This window comes from Bufo bufo, chromosome 8, assembly GCF_905171765.1.
Source record: "Bufo bufo chromosome 8, aBufBuf1.1, whole genome shotgun sequence".
In the NCBI taxonomy this organism is placed as follows: Eukaryota; Metazoa; Chordata; class Amphibia; order Anura; family Bufonidae; genus Bufo; species Bufo bufo.
Window position 1 is genome coordinate 141,555,250 of NC_053396.1, and position 9,796 is coordinate 141,565,045.

The window sequence follows — 9,796 nt, forward strand, 5'->3', positions numbered from 1 at the left end:
ATATCGGAGTGCCTCTTCCGTGTTATTTTTGGCAGCACTTGTACATTATATACAAGTAAATATACAGGAAAGAATGTTTCCTAACAATTTTTCCTCTAAAATCGATTTTATCTTCGGTTTGGTGCGTATTATTGTCAGTCTGTAAAAGTGGCGTACTACTCAGACAACATCGCTCCCAGCAGCGACCTGGGAGTCTAAGATGCATCCAGACATCCTCCCCATGCTGTTCCCGAACCATTTCAGTGGTGTTTCCATCAATTTCTGACCTTTTCTTATGAACCAGACAACCCTCCCCTCTTCATACATGGCTGGATGGCTCCCAACATTTATCCCCTGCTGAGAAGAATTATGATGTGGGAAATAAAGAACTGTTCGCTATCATTGCAGCTTTTAAGGAATGGAGACATCATCTTCATGGAACCTCACAGCAAATAATAGTTCTGACTGATCACCGTAATTTGGAATTCGTTAGATCTGCCAAATGTCTATCCCCTCGCCAAGCTAGTTGGAGTCTCTTCCTCAATCAATTCAACTTCGTAATATCGTACAGGTCCGGTTCCCATAATGGCAAGGCAGATGCTCTATCTAGAATCTTTTCCAATGATTCTACTTCTACGATTCCGCCCAAGACCATTGTTCCTGAGTCTAATTTTGTGGGAGTAATCCATAATAAGGACTTGCTTGAAGAGATAAAAGAGGCCTATGACACCGACTCCTTGCTGTCTCGACCACATGATGATGTGCATTTGGTGCTTAAGAACAAGGTGTGGACCCATGGGCAACAGCTATATATACCCGAAACAATAAGGCTGAAAATTCTAAAATTAGTCCATGATTCCAAGATCGCGGGTCACAAAGCAGTGCAGAAGACACAGGAATTTTAATCCCATTTCTTTTGGTGGCCTAATTATCAACAGGATGTAAAGAAATATGTCATGTCATGTGATGTTTGTGCTAGATGCAAGACCCCACGTTCTTCACCCATGGGTTTATTACAGCCTTTGTCGGTCCCCTCTCGTCCCTGGGGTTCTATTTCCATGGACTTTATTGTAGAACTACCTACCTCTAAAGGAAAAAACTAAGTTTTGGTAGTAGTTGACCGGCTCACCAAGGCTGCACATTTCATTCCATGTACCGGCCTACCCCCTTCTAAAGATACTGCTGACCTTGTAGTTCAGAATGTGTTTTTTTTTCATGGAGTTCCTGATGAAGTTATCTCGGATCGTGGGGTGCAGTTTACATGAAAATTTTGGCGTAGTTTTTGCACAGCACTTGAGATTGATATTAATCTATCAACCGCCTTTCACCCACAATCTAATGGACAAACTAAATGCACAAATCAGACTCTGGAACAGTATCTTCGATGCTATATCTGCCATTTACAAGATGGGGTGGATCTTTTTCCTGTGGCTGAGTTCTCTTTCAATAACTCAACTAAGCCAACTCCTTTCTTTGCAAATTTGGGGTATCATCCAAATATTCTTCCCAAATTCCCCGCTGTTTCACCTATTCCAGCAGTCGCGGAAAGGATCTCTGCATTACAGCAAAATTTAGAACTACTAAAAGGAACATTAGAGAGGGCTCAAGAAAATTACAAGAAGGCGGCAGATACATTTCATAGACCAGCATCAATCTTAAAAGTGGGGGATAAAGTATGGCTTTCCACCAGAAATTTGAAACTTAAGGTTCCTTCACTAAAACTAGGACAGAAGTTTGTTGGGCCTTATAAGATTATCGGGATAATTAGTTCAGTAGCTGTTCGTCTCAAACTCCCACGATCTATGAAGATTCATCCTGTTTTTCATGCGTCTCTTTTAAAGCCTGCTGTGCCCAACCCTTTTCCGAAACTTGTCTCTCCTCCTCCCGATGCGGTGGAGATAGATGGGCAAGAACAGTTTGTTGTAGAGAAAATCTTGAACTCTATAATTTTCAGGAATCACCTACAATACCTCATTAAGTGGCAGGGTTATGGGTCTGAAGATAATTCTTGGGAACCTGTGAGTAACATTAATGCTCCTTGACTGATCAAACAGTTTCATCAAAGACATCCTGGGAGACCGAGTCAGGTCTCGTTCAGGGGCCACTGTTGAGGTGAGAGTAATGTCAGGAATCATCCTGCTATGTCTGTTTAGTTCAGATTGTCTTGCCCTCAAGTTTTCCCTCAGTTAAGATGGTTGATTGTGTCTCAGCTGGGTGCCATCTTACTTCCTGTTTCACATTTAAACCTCTCAAGCCTGTTACTAATTGCTAGTATTGTGTTTGAGCTCTTGCTTGTGCAGTCCTCTTGCTTGGAACTTGCTCTCCGGTTTGTTCTTCCTCCTTGCGGTTTACCCTGCTACCTCCTGTTGCTGACCCGGATTGCCTGACTACGTTCCTGTGCCACCTGCCCTAACCCATTGCTTGTCTGACCTTGGCTCTGCTTCATCCTTCAATCCTGCCTTGGTGCTACTGGTAACGGCACCGTCTGACCTCAGCTCTGCTTCATCCTTCAATCCTGGTAACGGCTCTGCCTGCCTGGCTCTGCTTCATCCTTCTATCCTGCTACCTCCTGTTCAAGACTCCGATGCTTCCTATGTTCAGGCCTTGTCCCTGCTATTGGATTCCAGCAGTATTCCACTAGTATCGTGACAGAGTGTTCCACAGGACTGGCACATAGCAAATGTGGTGCCAATATTCAAAAAGGGTCCAAAGACAGAGCCCAGAAACTACAGGCCAGTAAGTTTAACATATGTCATGGGTAAACTGTTTGAAGGTTTTCTAAGAGATGCTATCTTGGAGTACCTCAATGAAAATAAGCAAATAACGCCATATCAGCATGGCTTCATGAGGGATTGGTAATGTCAAACTAATTTAATCAGTTTCTATGAGGAGGTAAGTTCTAGACTTGACCTCGACGAATCAATGGATGTCATATATCTGGACTTCTCCAAAGCATTTGACACTGTACCGCATAAAAGGTTAGTATATAAAATGAGAATGCTCGGACTGGGAGAAAATGTCTGTATGTGGGTAAGTAACTGGCTGGGTGATAGAAAACAGAGGGTGGTTATTAGTGGTACACACTCAGATTGGGTCACTGTCACTAGTGGAGTACCTCAGGGGTCAGTACTGGCACCTATCCTCTTCAATATATTTATTAATGATCTTGTAGAAGGCTTGCACAGTAAAATATCAATTTTTGCAGATGACACTAAACTGTGTAAAGTAATTGACACTGAAGAGGACAGTATACTACTACAGAGGGATCTGGATAGATTGGAGGCTTGGGCAGAGAAGTCGCAGATGTGGCTTAACACAGACAAATGTAAGGTTATGCACATGGGAAGGAATAATGCAAATCTCCCGTACATACTGAATGGTAAAACACTGGGTAACACTGACATGGAAAAGGATCTAGGAATCTTAGTGAACAGCAAATTAAGCTGCAAAAACCAGTGTCAGGCAGCTGCTGCCAAGGCCATAAAGATAATGGATTGCATCAAAAGGGGCATAGATACCCGTGATGAGAACATAGTCCTACCACTTTAAAAATCACTAGTCAGATCAAACATGGAGTACTGTGTACAGTTCTGGGCTCCTGTGAACAAGTCAGACATAGCAGAGCTGGAGAGGGTTCAGAGAAAGGCAACTAAAGTAATAACTTGGAAGGGGGGACTACAGTACCATGAAAGATTATCAACATTAGGGTTATTCACTTTATAAAAAAGACGACTGAGGGGAGATCTAATTACTATGTATAAATATATCAGGGGTCAGTACAGAGATCTATCCCATCATCTATTTATCCCCAGGACTGTGACTGTGACGAGGCGACATCCTCTGCGTCTGGAGGAAAGAAGGTTTGTACACAAACATTGAAGAGGTTTCTTTATGGTAAGAGCAGTGAGACTATGGAACTCTCTGCCTGAGGAGGTGGTGATGGTGAGTACAATAAAGGAATTCAAGAGGGGCCTGGATGTATTTCTGGAGTGTAATAATATTACAGGCTATAGCTACTAGAGAGGGGTCATTGATCCAGGGAGTTATTCTGATTGCCTGATTGGAGTCGGGAAGGAATTTTTTCCCCTTAAGTGGGGAAAATTGGCTTCTACCTAACAGTTTTTTTTTTGCCTTCCTCTGGACCAACTTGCAGGATAACAGGCCGAACTGGATGGACAGATGTCTTTTTCGGCCTTATATACTATGCTACTATGTTACTATAAAGGCCTGTTTCACACTGCCGGCAGTAGCTCCCTCTCATTGTATGCAGCGGTTTTTGTTTGGTCAAATCCCAGTATATTTGCCGGGTAGTGTCCGGATCTTTACTGGACCCCATTATAATCAATGGAGCTGGCGGGCATTCCGGCAACAGAGAGCTCCGGGTAGACTGTTCTCTGCCGGAACAGCCTGCTGGAACTACTGCTGGCAGTGTGAAAAAATGGAACGGATATGGAACATAAATATGTTTGTGTGCATGAGCCCTATAGCAACAGGATAATCCTGATTGACTTCAGTTTCTTGTTCACATCATAAGGGTGGTATTTTTTATTTTTTTGGAGCCAAAGGCTGGATTGGAAGGGAATGCAAAATACAAAAGAAAAAAGCCGCTTTTTCAGTGTTTTCAAAGTGATTTCCATTAGTGATTGTGAACCAAAACCAGTAGTAGATCCTACACAGAGAAGGTACAATGGAAAGATTTGGACCTCTTCTGTTTTTGACCCACAATCACTGATGAAATCACTCGGTAAGCACTGACTATGTGAAAGTGGCCTAAAGTCTACAGGAGAATTTGTGTAAAAGGTGTCATACACCGTGATTTATCAAAACTGGTGTAAAGGAAAACTGGCTTAGTTGCCCATAGTAACCAGATTCCACTATAAATTTTCCTAAGGAGCTCTGAAAAATTAAAGCTGGAATCTGATTGGTTGGTATGGGAAACTAAGCCAGTTTACTTTACATTAGTTTCGATAAATGTGCTTTCGTTTGTTGCATCAAAATACAGTTTTTCTCCATAGGCTTCTCTCAAAATATCTCAAAATACAAAAAGTGGTGTTTTCTTTACATCTATTTAAAAATGCTGACTAATTGTGTGTGTGTATGTAGAGAAGCCCTCCAATATGCATATAGTGTGTGATATAACCACTAAGGCCCAGATTTACTAATGTGTCTTTGCCTAAAACCTGTCTAAAAACTGGTGCAAACTGATCCAATTTGGGCTTTGGAAACGGGCATTGCCCAATAGCTGGCATTTTGCATGAACATTGCGCAACAATTCTGACATAAAATTCAGTCACAACGTAAGCCAACCAAAAGTTGGTATAGAGTTAGACAAAAGTGTCTGTCCCTGAACCACATTTATCATCCAGCCTGAGCCACTGTCTATCTTTATGCTTTCTATAGAATTAGTAAATCTGGACCAATAAGCCTTAAAAGAACAACAACAAAAAGTTGTCATTTTTCACAAAGATCGTTATTTCTAGCATCCTCTAAATATGAGACTAACACCTATTAGAAATGCCAGAAAATACAGCTGAAGACAACATGTCTCAAGATAAAACAATGTCTACAATTTAGCGCACTATAGAACGACAGCGCTAGGTTTATTAGGAAAAAAAATATATCATTTTCAATTAGAACACAGGCAAAAGTTTCAAAGGAATATTGTGGAATAATGAAATAGCCGCGTGTTAAAGCCAAATAAGAGCTTTTTCCCTGGCGCCTCCCTCAACGGCACTGACAGGATGGTGCTCCCCGCCCTCAGGAAAGGAAACAACACAGAAGCTCAAACTTTAAAAGGGCCTCCTCCCCTTACCTTACCAGTGTTGCTTCCTGTCTAGGATAGCATGGAAGATCCTGCTGTGTTCCTGAGCAGGTTCACTGTGAAGATAGCGCATGGCCTGGTCTCTTTCACTAGCTGGGAGGGTCGTTGCAGTGGTCAGGGGCTCCGGGGACACGCAACCTCCCTTCCCTGTACCTTTGGCATAAGTCCTCATGGAAGGCAGTCCCGGGCTTTATTCTGCTCGCTCCGTTTGGGAAGAACATCAGTTTCCTTGCGGCATCTGTTGGGCGGAGACTCCCTGGAGGGAGTCTCATTCTGGGCAGGAGTTGCGTGCGTTGTTATGTCATTCCACTGCGACGCACGCATGTATGAATGTCATGACATCACAGACGTCTCTCAGGAGGCCGGGAGATTTAAACGGAGGCCGAATTCAAGGAGCAGCGACACGTGCTGTTCCCTTCCCTGCAATGTCGGCACCTACTGACCCAGATACTGCCTGCAAGCCTCTGGATGTGACTGCAAGCACCATCAGCCTGATAAGCCTCCTCTTCTGACTTGGGCAGATATGGGTGTATGGGGATGTTATGCCTAATACACATGACAGCTGGAGCAGCTGTCATATATAGAGATATAGTAGAGCTGAGTGTGCTGGTGCAGCTGTCATGTGTATCATATGTAGCAGAGCTGGGTGTGCTGGGGCAGCTATCATTATAGAGATATAGCAGAGCTGAGTGTGCTGGGACAGCTGTCATATAGAGATATAGCAGTGCTAGGTGTGTTAGGGCAGCTGTCATGTGTATAGATGTACAGCTATAACAGTAGAAGTCTCATATATTTTCAGTCAGTAGCAAGGCTGTTCTTGTGGCCATGTGGTTAGATGCTTTGCCTCTGATACAGAAGGTCCTGGGTTCGAATCCCAGCAGAAGCTTTTCTGAAATACACAAGCACTAACTCTATATATGGACATACAGGAAGAGGCTGCATTGCATCGCTGACATGGAGGTAAGTAGAAGTGTTTATTTTATTTTTTTTAATACCCGACTGTTACTGCCATGGGGGGAGCAGGAGGCACTTGATACTGGCACATGGGGGGAGGGGGGTTGGCACCTGATACTGGCACATGGGGGGGAGATGGCATGGCACTATGATACTGGGACATGGGGGGGGGGGAGAGGCACTTTATACTGGCACTTTTTTTGGGGGGGGGATGGAATGGCACTATGATACAGGGACATGGGGGGGAGGCATGTGATACTGGCACTTTTGGGGGGGGGGGATGGCATGGCACTATGATACTGGGACATGGGGGGGGGGGGAGAGAGGCACTTCATACTGGCACATTGGGGGGTAGATGGCACTATGATACTGGGACATGTGGGGGGGGGGGAGGAGAGATGCACTTCATACTGGCACATTGGGGGGATGGGAGATGGCACTATGATACTGGGACATGTGGGGGGGAGGAGAGAGGCATTTGATACTGGCACATGATGGGGGGGCATCTATGGGGACACTAAGGCTACTTTCACACTAGCGTTCGGAGCGGGTCCGTCTGATGTTTCATCAGACGGATCCGCTCCTATAATGCAGACGTTTGCATCCGTTCAGAACGGATGCGTCTGCATTATAACTTAGAAAATTTTCTAAGTCTGAAAGTAGCCTGAGCGGATCCGTTCAGACTTTACATTGAAAGTCAATGGGGGACGGATCCGCTTGAAGATTGAGCCATATAGTGTCATCTTCAAGCGGATCCGTCCCCATTGACTTACATTGTAAGTCTGGACGGATCCGCTCGCCTCCGCACGGCCAGGCGGACACCCGAACGCTGCAAGCAGCGTTCAGGTGTCCGCTCACTGAGCGGAGCGGAGGCTGAGCGCTGGCAGGCGGATGCATTCTCAGTGGATCCGCCTCCACTGAGAATGCATCAGGGCTGGACGGCTGCGTTCAGGACCGCTCGTGAGCCCCTTCAAACGGAGCTCACGAGCGGACACCTGAACGCAGGTGTGAAAGTAGCCTTACTGGCACATTATTGGGGGGCATTATGGGGGACACTAGGCCGGCAGCCTATCAGAGGCCGGACATTGAGGGGCATCTACAGGGGCACTATATATGCAGCATTTTATACTGATACATTATGGGGGGCACTAGCAGGAAGAAGGGGGAAAGGAGCACTATGGGGGAATTCACTGGGGGCACTATATAGGGGTATTTTATACTGGGACATTATGGGGGCACTATGGGGACATTAGCTCAACTGGGGGCATTACAAGGGGGTATTTTTTGCACTGTCACATTAAAAGGAGAATTATTTCTACTAGGGGGGGGGAGGGGGCATTATTACTCCCACATGGTATGACCCCCTAGTAGCAGCACCAGCCTCTCCCTGCTCTGCTATCCCTCTGCCCCTTCTCCAAATCCTTATTATGAAATCTTTCTCATTAGGATAAAGCACATCAGCTCCGCCGAGCCCCCGGCCAAAGTGTTGAAGTGGCGTCCGAGATCCCCAAGGGCCAAGCCAAGTAACTAAGTTTTTATGTGAAATATGTTTGTTATACACATATAGCCTACACTGTGCCACACAATATACAGTATACCTCTACACTGTGCCACACAATATACAGTATACCGCTACGCTGTGCCACACAATATACAGTATACCGCTACGCTGTGCCACACAATATACAGTATATCGCTACGCTGTGCCACACAATATACAGTATACCTCTACACTGTGCCACACAATATACAGTATACCGCTACGCTGTGCCACACAATATACAGTATACCTCTACGCTGTGCCACACAATATACAGTATACCTCTACACTGTGCCGCACAATATACAGTATACCTCTACACTGTGCCGCACAATATACAGTATACCTCTACACTGTGCCGCACAATATACAGTATACCTCTACACTGTGCCACACAATATACAGTATACCTCTACACTGTGCCACACAATATACAGTATACCTCTACACTGTGCCACACAATACCATTTTCTACCGCACCGGGTGACACCAGCCCTAGCAACGCCACTGACCTGGACCCAGAAGGAACTACGGGACCCTGTCCGATGCCAGAGCAATCAGCTGAAAATTCACCTACCAGGCAGGTGTGTGGCGCTCAGTGGTCCTGTCTCTGACCCGTCAGAGAGGACGTCCAGCGACGATAAATGCCGTTGACCCCAGAAGGATTCGGTGTGGCGGAGGACATCCAGCGATGATGCTGCAGCGTCCGATGCTCACCAAGCTACGTGCCCCAACAAGGTAGAAGATCCAGTGGAGATCACTGTACTCCACCAGGAATGGGCCGCTCTGTAATAGGAAACAACGCGAGTACTCCTCTATAACATGGGGTAACGCAGAGCGCAGCATACCGTAGTACCTTATAGAGATGGCAAGAGCAACTCTAGCACAAAGGCCAACAACCACCTGGCCATGGTGTAGGGAGCGTGGTTGTATGTGGACCACCCGCTGGATCAGAACAGATCAGCCATATACTGGAGCTACCAGAAGTAGCACTAGACCGACAAGGTGGGGGTTGGGCTGGCCCACCGCTGCCAGATATGGTAACCATGCACATGCTGAACCAGGATGGCCTGTTGTAGACAGTGCCTTGAGAAGTACAAGGAGACCATTGAGCACGACAGTAACGGAGTGGCAGATGTATGGGAGAACCAAAAGTATGGAACCAACATCCGCAGCACAGATTAGAGCCCGGGGGCAGAAAGCACCCAGTAATACAGAAACTGTATGGGCCACAGATTGCACCATAGGGCCCAGCACTTGGGGTACTACAAACACACGCCTAAAAAATAGGTAAAGTGGCTGCATGTTGCCTTCTAAGGAGAGTGGAAACATAGCCACAGCATCTGGGAATGCGAGAGCATTTGGAGGGTACAGGTCCTCAACCTGTAAAGTAGAAATATGGCTGTGCAGTGCAGAGAAACGACCAGACAGGTGTAATGGGTACAGCATCTGGAGATGATAGAGGTACTACATTTAAGATCGGAGCAATGTGGCCGCATGGT